Source organism: Phyllobates terribilis, unplaced genomic scaffold (genome assembly GCF_046119375.1).
Source record: "Phyllobates terribilis strain yellow unplaced genomic scaffold, ASM4611937v1 Scaffold_4__5_contigs__length_816908805, whole genome shotgun sequence".
NCBI classification, from domain to species: Eukaryota; Metazoa; Chordata; class Amphibia; order Anura; family Dendrobatidae; genus Phyllobates; species Phyllobates terribilis.
The window spans coordinates 690,569,725-690,582,224 of NW_027362764.1; the positions used below are offsets into that span (position 1 = coordinate 690,569,725).

Below are 12,500 nucleotides of genomic sequence, written 5' to 3' on the forward strand. Positions count from 1 at the left end.
TTTTTCCATTCCTTTTTTCACAAGCGCACACATGCTCCTTTCTTCTTTTCATTTGCTTTCTCTCTTGCGCTATTTAATCCTTGCAAAATACCAGCATCCTTCTCATCACCGTGGGCCTCCAGCATTGTTGCTTATTTACTTTTAATACTAGGCTTCTTTTCACCAGGACCAGCGACTCCCGCATGACTGGAGGCAACCACCGCTGACCTGGAGGCAACCACCGGTAACCTGGAGGCCAGTTTACAGCACAACCCAAGCAAAACACCTTTGCAGGCCACACGACCCCCCCGAAGAGCAGCTCAAATTCACTCGCAACCATCTCACCCTCTTCCTTCATTCACTCCTGGGCGTTTCGCTCCACCCCAAGTTGCGGGTCCAGCTTGCTCTTTCTGTCACATCCCCGCGATGAACGGTTTAGCCTGCAGGAGACCCTGCGCCGAGCCATTTTTAAACACATCTGATGCGGCAGGTGTTTCATTGCTCAACAAACAACACCTATAGGGACGGCACAGCCTATGCATCGGTCCTTCGGAGACCACCCCAGAACGGCCAGAGTTCTCGTCCCCACGCGAGCCTGAGGAAGGCTGGCCGGGCGATGGGCCAAGCAGCGTCTACTGGCCATACCACCTTGGATACGTCCGATCTCGGAAGCAAAGCAGAGATGGGTTCGGAAATACTTGGTTGGGACACCTCCTGAGAACACCAGGTATTGTAGACAATTTTGATGACGTTTTGCCATCTTGCCCAGCTCGGCTAGCATTGAGTGGCGCCTTGCTGGACACCGACCTTACGTAAAGTAGAGGCTGGAAGTCCCAAGCATCCCAAGCCCCCCAAGACCTCTAAGATAAGGACGCAACCCCGCCGCCTCTACCAGGCCTCACACCGAGCTCCTTGCCACGGCTAGGAGTGCTTATTGACCCCGCAGCCGGCCGTATGCAAATGATGGCGTTAAAAGCATCTCGCGCTGTGAAGGGGCCAGGCTTTCAGCAGCTGCCCAGGGGATGGTTTTAGAGGGCGACCGCCTAACGAGGGCCAGCAGAAGTAACGTCTTCTTCTTCAAAGAATCTTGTGTAACTAACCCAATCAGACAGCTGCCCAGGAGCTAACCTCAGTGCTAGGAAGGAGCGGGAGGGAATTGAGGGGGTGGTTCCTGCTAAGGCCCTGAAATAATAATAAGACAGGCAGGAGAGTCTGACGCATGGTGGCGGAAAAGCTGCAGGTGCAAATAGGGAATGTGGTCTCGTGCGAGCAACTTGTGCATGCTCGCTGTGTGTGAGTGTGCGCTTCCTAGGTACGGCGCGCTGCAGACAGTCAAAAGGGTTGCTCCCTTTCATTAAAAGTTAATCCCCGGCTGCAGGCTATTAGAAAGCAACTAACCGCGCTCTACTCACCCTACCCAGGTCTACCGGTGAGTCTCGCCGCTGCTCCCGGCCTGTGGCATTGGCCGCGACGCTGACGTTCCGTCGACAGCGCGGCAGCCGATCAGTGAGCTCAGCGGCTCTGAGCGGGGCGTTCTGTCTACAAGACCTTTTTAAGGAGCCAGCAAAAAAGTGAAGAGAAAAGAAAGCACAAAAGCACCTTGTCTTACTAAGCACTGGAAAGGGCAGCCGGCAACCGGACGTCAAAGTGGAAAAGCAGCAAGTGAGAGGCCTGTCTCCGCCTACGGCCACACCACCCTGAACACGCCCGTTCTCGTCTGATCTCGGAAGCTAAGCAGGGTTGGGCCTGGTTAGTACTTGGATGGGAGACCGCCTGGGAATACCAGGTGCTGTAGGCTTTTGCCTTTTCTTACTTCCACCAGCAGGGGTCACTCTCCTCTATGCCTTTTTTCCATTCCTTTTTTCACAAGCGCACACATGCTCCTTTCTTCTTTTCATTTGCTTTCTCTCTTGCGCTATTTAATCCTTGCAAAATACCAGCATCCTTCTCATCACCGTGGGCCTCCAGCATTGTTGCTTATTTACTTTTAATACTAGGCTTCTTTTCACCAGGACCAGCGACTCCCGCATGACTGGAGGCAACCACCGCTGACCTGGAGGCAACCACCGGTAACCTGGAGGCCAGTTTACAGCACAACCCAAGCAAAACACCTTTGCAGGCCACACGACCCCCCCGAAGAGCAGCTCAAATTCACTCGCAACCATCTCACCCTCTTCCTTCATTCACTCCTGGGCGTTTCGCTCCACCCCAAGTTGCGGGTCCAGCTTGCTCTTTCTGTCACATCCCCGCGATGAACGGTTTAGCCTGCAGGAGACCCTGCGCCGAGCCATTTTTAAACACATCTGATGCGGCAGGTGTTTCATTGCTCAACAAACAACACCTATAGGGACGGCACAGCCTATGCATCGGTCCTTCGGAGACCACCCCAGAACGGCCAGAGTTCTCGTCCCCACGCGAGCCTGAGGAAGGCTGGCCGGGCGATGGGCCAAGCAGCGTCTACTGGCCATACCACCTTGGATACGTCCGATCTCGGAAGCAAAGCAGAGATGGGTTCGGAAATACTTGGTTGGGACACCTCCTGAGAACACCAGGTATTGTAGACAATTTTGATGACGTTTTGCCATCTTGCCCAGCTCGGCTAGCATTGAGTGGCGCCTTGCTGGACACCGACCTTACGTAAAGTAGAGGCTGGAAGTCCCAAGCATCCCAAGCCCCCCAAGACCTCTAAGATAAGGACGCAACCCCGCCGCCTCTACCAGGCCTCACACCGAGCTCCTTGCCACGGCTAGGAGTGCTTATTGACCCCGCAGCCGGCCGTATGCAAATGATGGCGTTAAAAGCATCTCGCGCTGTGAAGGGGCCAGGCTTTCAGCAGCTGCCCAGGGGATGGTTTTAGAGGGCGACCGCCTAACGAGGGCCAGCAGAAGTAACGTCTTCTTCTTCAAAGAATCTTGTGTAACTAACCCAATCAGACAGCTGCCCAGGAGCTAACCTCAGTGCTAGGAAGGAGCGGGAGGGAATTGAGGGGGTGGTTTCTGCTAAGGCCCTGAAATAATAATAAGACAGGCAGGAGAGTCTGATGCATGGTGGCGGAAAAGCTGCAGGTGCAAATAGGGAATGTGGTCTCGTGCGAGCAACTTGTGCATGCTCGCTGTGTGTGAGTGTGCGCTTCCTAGGTACGGCGCGCTGCAGACAGTCAAAAGGGTTGCTCCCTTTCATTAAAAGTTAATCCCCGGCTGCAGGCTATTAGAAAGCAACTAACCGCGCTCTACTCACCCTACCCAGGTCTACCGGTGAGTCTCGCCGCTGCTCCCGGCCTGTGGCATTGGCCGCGACGCTGACGTTCCGTCGACAGCGCGGCAGCCGATCAGTGAGCTCAGCGGCTCTGAGCGGGGCGTTCTGTCTACAAGACCTTTTTAAGGAGCCAGCAAAAAAGTGAAGAGAAAAGAAAGCACAAAAGCACCTTGTCTTACTAAGCACTGGAAAGGGCAGCCGGCTACCGGACGTCAAAGTGGAAAAGCAGCAAGTGAGAGGCCTGTCTCTGCCTACGGCCACACCACCCTGAACACGCCCGTTCTCGTCTGATCTCGGAAGCTAAGCAGGGTTGGGCCTGGTTAGTACTTGGATGGGAGACCGCCTGGGAATACCAGGTGCTGTAGGCTTTTGCCTTTTCTTACTTCCACCAGCAGGGGTCACTCTCCTCTATGCCTTTTTTCCATTCCTTTTTTCACAAGCGCACACATGCTCCTTTCTTCTTTTCATTTGCTTTCTCTCTTGCGCTATTTAATCCTTGCAAAATACCAGCATCCTTCTCATCACCGTGGGCCTCCAGCATTGTTGCTTATTTACTTTTAATACTAGGCTTCTTTTCACCAGGACCAGCGACTCCCGCATGACTGGAGGCAACCACCGCTGACCTGGAGGCAACCACCGGTAACCTGGAGGCCAGTTTACAGCACAACCCAAGCAAAACACCTTTGCAGACCACACGACCCCCCCGAAGAGCAGCTCAAATTCACTCGCAACCATCTCACCCTTTTCCTTCATTCACTCCTGGGCGTTTCGCTCCACCCCAAGTTGCGGGTCCAGCTTGCTCTTTCTGTCACATCCCCGCGATGAACGGTTTAGCCTGCAGGAGACCCTGCGCCGAGCCATTTTTAAACACATCTGATGCGGCAGGTGTTTCATTGCTCAACAAACAACACCTATAGGGACGGCACAGCCTATGCATCGGTCCTTCGGAGACCGCCCCAGAACGGCCAGAGTTCTCGTCCCCACGCGAGCCTGAGGAAGGCTGGCCGGGCGATGGGCCAAGCAGCGTCTACTGGCCATACCACCTTGGATACGTCCGATCTCGGAAGCAAAGCAGAGATGGGTTCGGAAATACTTGGTTGGGACACCTCCTGAGAACACCAGGTATTGTAGACAATTTTGATGACGTTTTGCCATCTTGCCCAGCTCGGCTAGCATTGAGTGGCGCCTTGCTGGACACCGACCTTACGTAAAGTAGAGGCTGGAAGTCCCAAGCATCCCAAGCCCCCCAAGACCTCTAAGATAAGGACGCAACCCCGCCGCCTCTACCAGGCCTCACACCGAGCTCCTTGCCACGGCTAGGAGCGCTTATTGACCCCGCAGCCGGCCGTATGCAAATGATGGCGTTAAAAGCATCTCGCGCTGTGAAGGGGCCAGGCTTTCAGCAGCTGCCCAGGGGATGGTTTTAGAGGGCGACCGCCTAACGAGGGCCAGCAGAAGTAACGTCTTATTCTTCAAAGAATCTTGTGTAACTAACCCAATCAGACAGCTGCCCAGGAGCTAACCTCAGTGCTAGGAAGGAGCGGGAGGGAATTGAGGGGGTGGTTCCTGCTAAGGCCCTGAAATAATAATAAGACAGGCAGGAGAGTCTGACGCATGGTGGCGGAAAAGCTGCAGGTGCAAATAGGGAATGTGGTCTCGTGCGAGCAACTTGTGCATGCTCGCTGTGTGTGAGTGTGCGCTTCCTAGGTACGGCGCGCTGCAGACAGTCAAAAGGGTTGCTCCCTTTCATTAAAAGTTAATCCCCGGCTGCAGGCTATTAGAAAGCAACTAACCGCGCTCTACTCACCCTACCCAGGTCTACCGGTGAGTCTCGCCGCTGCTCCCGGCCTGTGGCATTGGCCGCGACGCTGACGTTCCGTCGACAGCGCGGCAGCCGATCAGTGAGCTCAGCGGCTCTGAGCGGGGCGTTCTGTCTACAAGACCTTTTTAAGGAGCCAGCAAAAAAGTGAAGAGAAAAGAAAGCACAAAAGCACCTTGTCTTACTAAGCACTGGAAAGGGCAGCCGGCAACCGGACGTCAAAGTGGAAAAGCAGCAAGTGAGAGGCCTGTCTCTGCCTACGGCCACACCACCCTGAACACGCCCATTCTAGTCTGATCTCGGAAGCTAAGCAGGGTTGGGCCTGGTTAGTACTTGGATGGGAGACCACCTGGGAATACCAGGTGCTGTAGGCTTTTGCCTTTTCTTACTTCCACCAGCAGGGGTCACTCTCCTCTATGCCTTTTTTCCATTCCTTTTTTCACAAGCGCACACATGCTCCTTTCTTCTTTTCATTTGCTTTCTCTCTTGCGCTATTTAATCCTTGCAAAATACCAGCATCCTTCTCATCACCGTGGGCCTCCAGCATTGTTGCTTATTTACTTTTAATACTAGGCTTCTTTTCACCAGGACCAGCGACTCCCGCATGACTGGAGGCAACCACCGCTGACCTGGAGGCAACCACCGGTAACCTGGAGGCCAGTTTACAGCACAACCCAAGCAAAACACCTTTGCAGGCCACACGACCCCCCCGAAGAGCAGCTCAAATTCACTCGCAACCATCTCACCCTTTTCCTTCATTCACTCCTGGGCGTTTCGCTCCACCCCAAGTTGCGGGTCCAGCTTGCTCTTTCTGTCACATCCCCGCGATGAACGGTTTAGCCTGCAGGAGACCCTGCGCCGAGACATTTTTAAACACATCTGATGCGGCAGGTGTTTCATTGCTCAACAAACAACACCTATAGGGACGGCACAGCCTATGCATCGGTCCTTCGAAGACCGCCCCAGAACGGCCAGAGTTCTCGTCCCCACGCGAGCCTGAGGAAGGCTGGCCGGGCGATGGGCCAAGCAGCGTCTACTGGCCATACCACCTTGGATACGTCCGATCTCGGAAGCAAAACAGAGATGGGTTCGGAAATACTTGGTTGGGACACCTCCTGAGAACACCAGGTATTGTAGACAATTTTGATGACGTTTTGCCATCTTGCCCAGCTCGGCTAGCATGGAGTGGCGCCTTGCTGGACACCGACCTTACGTAAAGTAGAGGCTGGAAGTCCCAAGCATCCCAAGCCCCCCAAGACCTCTAAGATAAGGACGCAACCCCGCCGCCTCTACCAGGCCTCACACCGAGCTCCTTGCCACGGCTAGGAGCGCTTATTGACCCCGCAGCCGGCCGTATGCAAATGATGGCGTTAAAAGCATCTCGCGCTGTGAAGGGGCCAGGCTTTCAGCAGCTGCCCAGGGGATGGTTTTAGAGGGCGACCGCCTAACGAGGGCCAGCAGAAGTAACGTCTTCTTCTTCAAAGAATCTTGTGTAACTAACCCAATCAGACAGCTGCCCAGGAGCTAACCTCAGTGCTAGGAAGGAGCGGGAGGGAATTGAGGGGGTGGTTCCTGCTAAGGCCCTGAAATAATAATAAGACAGGCAGGAGAGTCTGACGCATGGTGGCGGAAAAGCTGCAGGTGCAAATAGGGAATGTGGTCTCGTGCGAGCAACTTGTGCATGCTCGCTGTGTGTGAGTGTGCGCTTCCTAGGTACGGCGCGCTGCAGACAGTCAAAAGGGTTGCTCCCTTTCATTAAAAGTTAATCCCCGGCTGCAGGCTATTAGAAAGCAACTAACCGCGCTCTACTCACCCTACCCAGGTCTACCGGTGAGTCTCGCCGCTGCTCCCGGCCTGTGGCATTGGCCGCGACGCTGACGTTCCGTCGACAGCGCGGCAGCCGATCAGTGAGCTCAGCGGCTCTGAGCGGGGCGTTCTGTCTACAAGACCTTTTTAAGGAGCCAGCAAAAAAGTGAAGAGAAAAGAAAGCACAAAAGCACCTTGTCTTACTAAGCACTGGAAAGGGCAGCCGGCAACCGGACGTCAAAGTGGAAAAGCAGCAAGTGAGAGGCCTGTCTCTGCCTACGGCCACACCACCCTGAACACGCCCGTTCTCGTCTGATCTCGGAAGCTAAGCAGGGTTGGGCCTGGTTAGTACTTGGATGGGAGACCGCCTGGGAATACCAGGTGCTGTAGGCTTTTGCCTTTTCTTACTTCCACCAGCAGGGGTCACTCTCCTCTATGCCTTTTTTCCATTCCTTTTTTCACAAGCGCACACATGCTCCTTTCTTCTTTTCATTTGCTTTCTCTCTTGCGCTATTTAATCCTTGCAAAATACCAGCATCCTTCTCATCACCGTGGGCCTCCAGCATTGTTGCTTATTTACTTTTAATACTAGGCTTCTTTTCACCAGGACCAGCGACTCCCGCATGACTGGAGGCAACCACCGCTGACCTGGAGGCAACCACCGGTAACCTGGAGGCCAGTTTACAGCACAACCCAAGCAAAACACCTTTGCAGGCCACACGACCCCCCCGAAGAGCAGCTCAAATTCACTCGCAACCATCTCACCCTCTTCCTTCATTCACTCCTGGGCGTTTCGCTCCACCCCAAGTTGCGGGTCCAGCTTGCTCTTTCTGTCACATCCCCGCGATGAACGGTTTAGCCTGCAGGAGACCCTGCGCCGAGCCATTTTTAAACACATCTGATGCGGCAGGTGTTTCATTGCTCAACAAACAACACCTATAGGGACGGCACAGCCTATGCATCGGTCCTTCGGAGACCACCCCAGAACGGCCAGAGTTCTCGTCCCCACGCGAGCCTGAGGAAGGCTGGCCGGGCGATGGGCCAAGCAGCGTCTACTGGCCATACCACCTTGGATACGTCCGATCTCGGAAGCAAAGCAGAGATGGGTTCGGAAATACTTGGTTGGGACACCTCCTGAGAACACCAGGTATTGTAGACAATTTTGATGACGTTTTGCCATCTTGCCCAGCTCGGCTAGCATTGAGTGGCGCCTTGCTGGACACCGACCTTACGTAAAGTAGAGGCTGGAAGTCCCAAGCATCCCAAGCCCCCCAAGACCTCTAAGATAAGGACGCAACCCCGCCGCCTCTACCAGGCCTCACACCGAGCTCCTTGCCACGGCTAGGAGTGCTTATTGACCCCGCAGCCGGCCGTATGCAAATGATGGCGTTAAAAGCATCTCGCGCTGTGAAGGGGCCAGGCTTTCAGCAGCTGCCCAGGGGATGGTTTTAGAGGGCGACCGCCTAACGAGGGCCAGCAGAAGTAACGTCTTCTTCTTCAAAGAATCTTGTGTAACTAACCCAATCAGACAGCTGCCCAGGAGCTAACCTCAGTGCTAGGAAGGAGCGGGAGGGAATTGAGGGGGTGGTTTCTGCTAAGGCCCTGAAATAATAATAAGACAGGCAGGAGAGTCTGATGCATGGTGGCGGAAAAGCTGCAGGTGCAAATAGGGAATGTGGTCTCGTGCGAGCAACTTGTGCATGCTCGCTGTGTGTGAGTGTGCGCTTCCTAGGTACGGCGCGCTGCAGACAGTCAAAAGGGTTGCTCCCTTTCATTAAAAGTTAATCCCCGGCTGCAGGCTATTAGAAAGCAACTAACCGCGCTCTACTCACCCTACCCAGGTCTACCGGTGAGTCTCGCCGCTGCTCCCGGCCTGTGGCATTGGCCGCGACGCTGACGTTCCGTCGACAGCGCGGCAGCCGATCAGTGAGCTCAGCGGCTCTGAGCGGGGCGTTCTGTCTACAAGACCTTTTTAAGGAGCCAGCAAAAAAGTGAAGAGAAAAGAAAGCACAAAAGCACCTTGTCTTACTAAGCACTGGAAAGGGCAGCCGGCAACCGGACGTCAAAGTGGAAAAGCAGCAAGTGAGAGGCCTGTCTCTGCCTACGGCCACACCACCCTGAACACGCCCGTTCTCGTCTGATCTCGGAAGCTAAGCAGGGTTGGGCCTGGTTAGTACTTGGATGGGAGACCGCCTGGGAATACCAGGTGCTGTAGGCTTTTGCCTTTTCTTACTTCCACCAGCAGGGGTCACTCTCCTCTATGCCTTTTTTCCATTCCTTTTTTCACAAGCGCACACATGCTCCTTTCTTCTTTTCATTTGCTTTCTCTCTTGCGCTATTTAATCCTTGCAAAATACCAGCATCCTTCTCATCACCGTGGGCCTCCAGCATTGTTGCTTATTTACTTTTAATACTAGGCTTCTTTTCACCAGGACCAGCGACTCCCGCATGACTGGAGGCAACCACCGCTGACCTGGAGGCAACCACCGGTAACCTGGAGGCCAGTTTACAGCACAACCCAAGCAAAACACCTTTGCAGACCACACGACCCCCCCGAAGAGCAGCTCAAATTCACTCGCAACCATCTCACCCTTTTCCTTCATTCACTCCTGGGCGTTTCGCTCCACCCCAAGTTGCGGGTCCAGCTTGCTCTTTCTGTCACATCCCCGCGATGAACGGTTTAGCCTGCAGGAGACCCTGCGCCGAGCCATTTTTAAACACATCTGATGCGGCAGGTGTTTCATTGCTCAACAAACAACACCTATAGGGACGGCACAGCCTATGCATCGGTCCTTCGGAGACCGCCCCAGAACGGCCAGAGTTCTCGTCCCCACGTGAGCCTGAGGAAGGCTGGCCGGGCGATGGGCCAAGCAGCGTCTACTGGCCATACCACCTTGGATACGTCCGATCTCGGAAGCAAAGCAGAGATGGGTTCGGAAATACTTGGTTGGGACACCTCCTGAGAACACCAGGTATTGTAGACAATTTTGATGACGTTTTGCCATCTTGCCCAGCTCGGCTAGCATTGAGTGGCGCCTTGCTGGACACCGACCTTACGTAAAGTAGAGGCTGGAAGTCCCAAGCATCCCAAGCCCCCCAAGACCTCTAAGATAAGGACGCAACCCCGCCGTCTCTACCAGGCCTCACACCGAGCTCCTTGCCACGGCTAGGAGCGCTTATTGACCCCGCAGCCGGCCGTATGCAAATGATGGCGTTAAAAGCATCTCGCGCTGTGAAGGGGCCAGGCTTTCAGCAGCTGCCCAGGGAATGGTTTTAGAGGGCGACCGCCTAACGAGGGCCAGCAGAAGTAACGTCTTCTTCTTCAAAGAATCTTGTGTAACTAACCCAATCAGACAGCTGCCCAGGAGCTAACCTCAGTGCTAGGAAGGAGCGGGAGGGAATTGAGGGGGTGGTTCCTGCTAAGGCCCTGAAATAATAATAAGACAGGCAGGAGAGTCTGACGCATGGTGGCGGAAAAGCTGCAGGTGCAAATAGGGAATGTGGTCTCGTGCGAGCAACTTGTGCATGCTCGCTGTGTGTGAGTGTGCGCTTCCTAGGTACGGCGCGCTGCAGACAGTCAAAAGGGTTGCTCCCTTTCATTAAAAGTTAATCCCCGGCTGCAGGCTATTAGAAAGCAACTAACCGCGCTCTACTCACCCTACCCAGGTCTACCGGTGAGTCTCGCCGCTGCTCCCGGCCTGTGGCATTGGCCGCGACGCTGACGTTCCGTCGACAGCGCGGCAGCCGATCAGTGAGCTCAGCGGCTCTGAGCGGGGCGTTCTGTCTACAAGACCTTTTTAAGGAGCCAGCAAAAAAGTGAAGAGAAAAGAAAGCACAAAAGCACCTTGTCTTACTAAGCACTGGAAAGGGCAGCCGGCAACCGGACGTCAAAGTGGAAAAGCAGCAAGTGAGAGGCCTGTCTCTGCCTACGGCCACACCACCCTGAACACGCCCGTTCTCGTCTGATCTTGGAAGCTAAGCAGGGTTGGGCCTGGTTAGTACTTGGATGGGAGAGCGCCTGGGAATACCAGGTGCTGTAGGCTTTTGCCTTTTCTTACTTCCACCAGCAGGGGTCACTCTCCTCTATGCCTTTTTTCCATTCCTTTTTTCACAAGCGCACACATGCTCCTTTCTTCTTTTCATTTGCTTTCTCTCTTGCGCTATTTAATCCTTGCAAAATACCAGCATCCTTCTCATCACCGTGGGCCTCCAGCATTGTTGCTTATTTACTTTTAATACTAGGCTTCTTTTCACCAGGACCAGCGACTCCCGCATGACTGGAGGCAACCACCGCTGACCTGGAGGCAACCACCGGTAACCTGGAGGCCAGTTTACAGCACAACCCAAGCAAAACACCTTTGCAGGCCACACGACCCCCCCGAAGAGCAGCTCAAATTCACTCGCAACCATCTCACCCTCTTCCTTCATTCACTCCTGGGCGTTTCGCTCCACCCCAAGTTGCGGGTCCAGCTTGCTCTTTCTGTCACATCCCCGCGATGAACGGTTTAGCCTGCAGGAGACCCTGCGCCGAGCCATTTTTAAACACATCTGATGCGGCAGGTGTTTCATTGCTCAACAAACAACACCTATAGGGACGGCACAGCCTATGCATCGGTCCTTCGGAGACCGCCCCAGAACGACCAAAGTTCTCGTCCCCACGCGAGCCTGAGGAAGGCTGGCCGGGCGATGGGCCAAGCAGCGTCTACTGGCCATACCACCTTGGATACGTCCGATCTCGGAAGCAAAGCAGAGATGGGTTCGGAAATACTTGGTTGGGACACCTCCTGAGAACACCAGGTATTGTAGACAATTTTGATGACGTTTTGCCATCTTGCCCAGCTCGGCTAGCATTGAGTGGCGCCTTGCTGGACACCGACCTTACGTAAGGTAGAGGCTGGAAGTCCCAAGCATCCCAAGCCCCCCAAGACCTCTAAGATAAGGACGCAACCCCGCCGCCTCTACCAGGCCTCACACCGAGCTCCTTGCCACGGCTAGGAGTGCTTATTGACCCCGCAGCCGGCCGTATGCAAATGATGGCGTTAAAAGCATCTCGCGCTGTGAAGGGGCCAGGCTTTCAGCAGCTGCCCAGGGGATGGTTTTAGAGGGCGACCGCCTAACGAGGGCCAGCAGAAGTAACGTCTTCTTCTTCAAAGAATCTTGTGTAACTAACCCAATCAGACAGCTGCCCAGGAGCTAACCTCAGTGCTAGGAAGGAGCGGGAGGGAATTGAGGGGGTGGTTCCTGCTAAGGCCCTGAAATAATAATAAGACAGGCAGGAGAGTCTGACGCATGGTGGCGGAAAAGCTGCAGGTGCAAATAGGGAATGTGGTCTCGTGCGAGCAACTTGTGCATGCTCGCTGTGTGTGAGTGTGCGCTTCCTAGGTACGGCGCGCTGCAGACAGTCAAAAGGGTTGCTCCCTTTCATTAAAAGTTAATCCCCGGCTGCAGGCTATTAGAAAGCAACTAACCGCGCTCTACTCACCCTACCCAGGTCTACCGGTGAGTCTCGCCGCTGCTCCCGGCCTGTGGCATTGGCCGCGACGCTGACGTTCCGTCGACAGCGCGGCAGCCGATCAGTGAGCTCAGCGGCTCTGAGCGGGGCGTTCTGTCTACAAGACCTTTTTAAGGAGCCAGCAAAAAA

At 54.5% G+C, this 12,500-nt stretch overlaps 6 non-coding genes across 6 annotated transcripts; all 6 read left to right on the forward strand.

Moving 5' to 3' along the window:
- Positions 1 to 1,658: 1,658 nt before the first annotated feature.
- LOC141268414 (5S ribosomal RNA) lies at positions 1,659 to 1,777 on the forward strand. Its single transcript, XR_012321403.1, has one exon. It is a non-coding gene; the product is annotated as a 5S ribosomal RNA (ribosomal RNA).
- A 1,706-nt stretch (positions 1,778 to 3,483) lies between these two features.
- Positions 3,484 to 3,602, forward strand: LOC141268426 (5S ribosomal RNA). Its single transcript, XR_012321404.1, has one exon. It is a non-coding gene; the product is annotated as a 5S ribosomal RNA (ribosomal RNA).
- A 1,706-nt stretch (positions 3,603 to 5,308) lies between these two features.
- LOC141266835 (5S ribosomal RNA) lies at positions 5,309 to 5,427 on the forward strand. Its single transcript, XR_012320856.1, has one exon. It is a non-coding gene; the product is annotated as a 5S ribosomal RNA (ribosomal RNA).
- Positions 5,428 to 7,133: 1,706 nt separating this feature from the next.
- On the forward strand, positions 7,134 to 7,252 carry LOC141268437 (5S ribosomal RNA). The gene has a single exon (XR_012321405.1). It is a non-coding gene; the product is annotated as a 5S ribosomal RNA (ribosomal RNA).
- Positions 7,253 to 8,958: 1,706 nt separating this feature from the next.
- LOC141268448 (5S ribosomal RNA) lies at positions 8,959 to 9,077 on the forward strand. The gene has a single exon (XR_012321406.1). It is a non-coding gene; the product is annotated as a 5S ribosomal RNA (ribosomal RNA).
- A 1,706-nt stretch (positions 9,078 to 10,783) lies between these two features.
- LOC141266798 (5S ribosomal RNA) lies at positions 10,784 to 10,902 on the forward strand. The gene has a single exon (XR_012320821.1). It is a non-coding gene; the product is annotated as a 5S ribosomal RNA (ribosomal RNA).
- Positions 10,903 to 12,500: the final 1,598 nt, after the last annotated feature.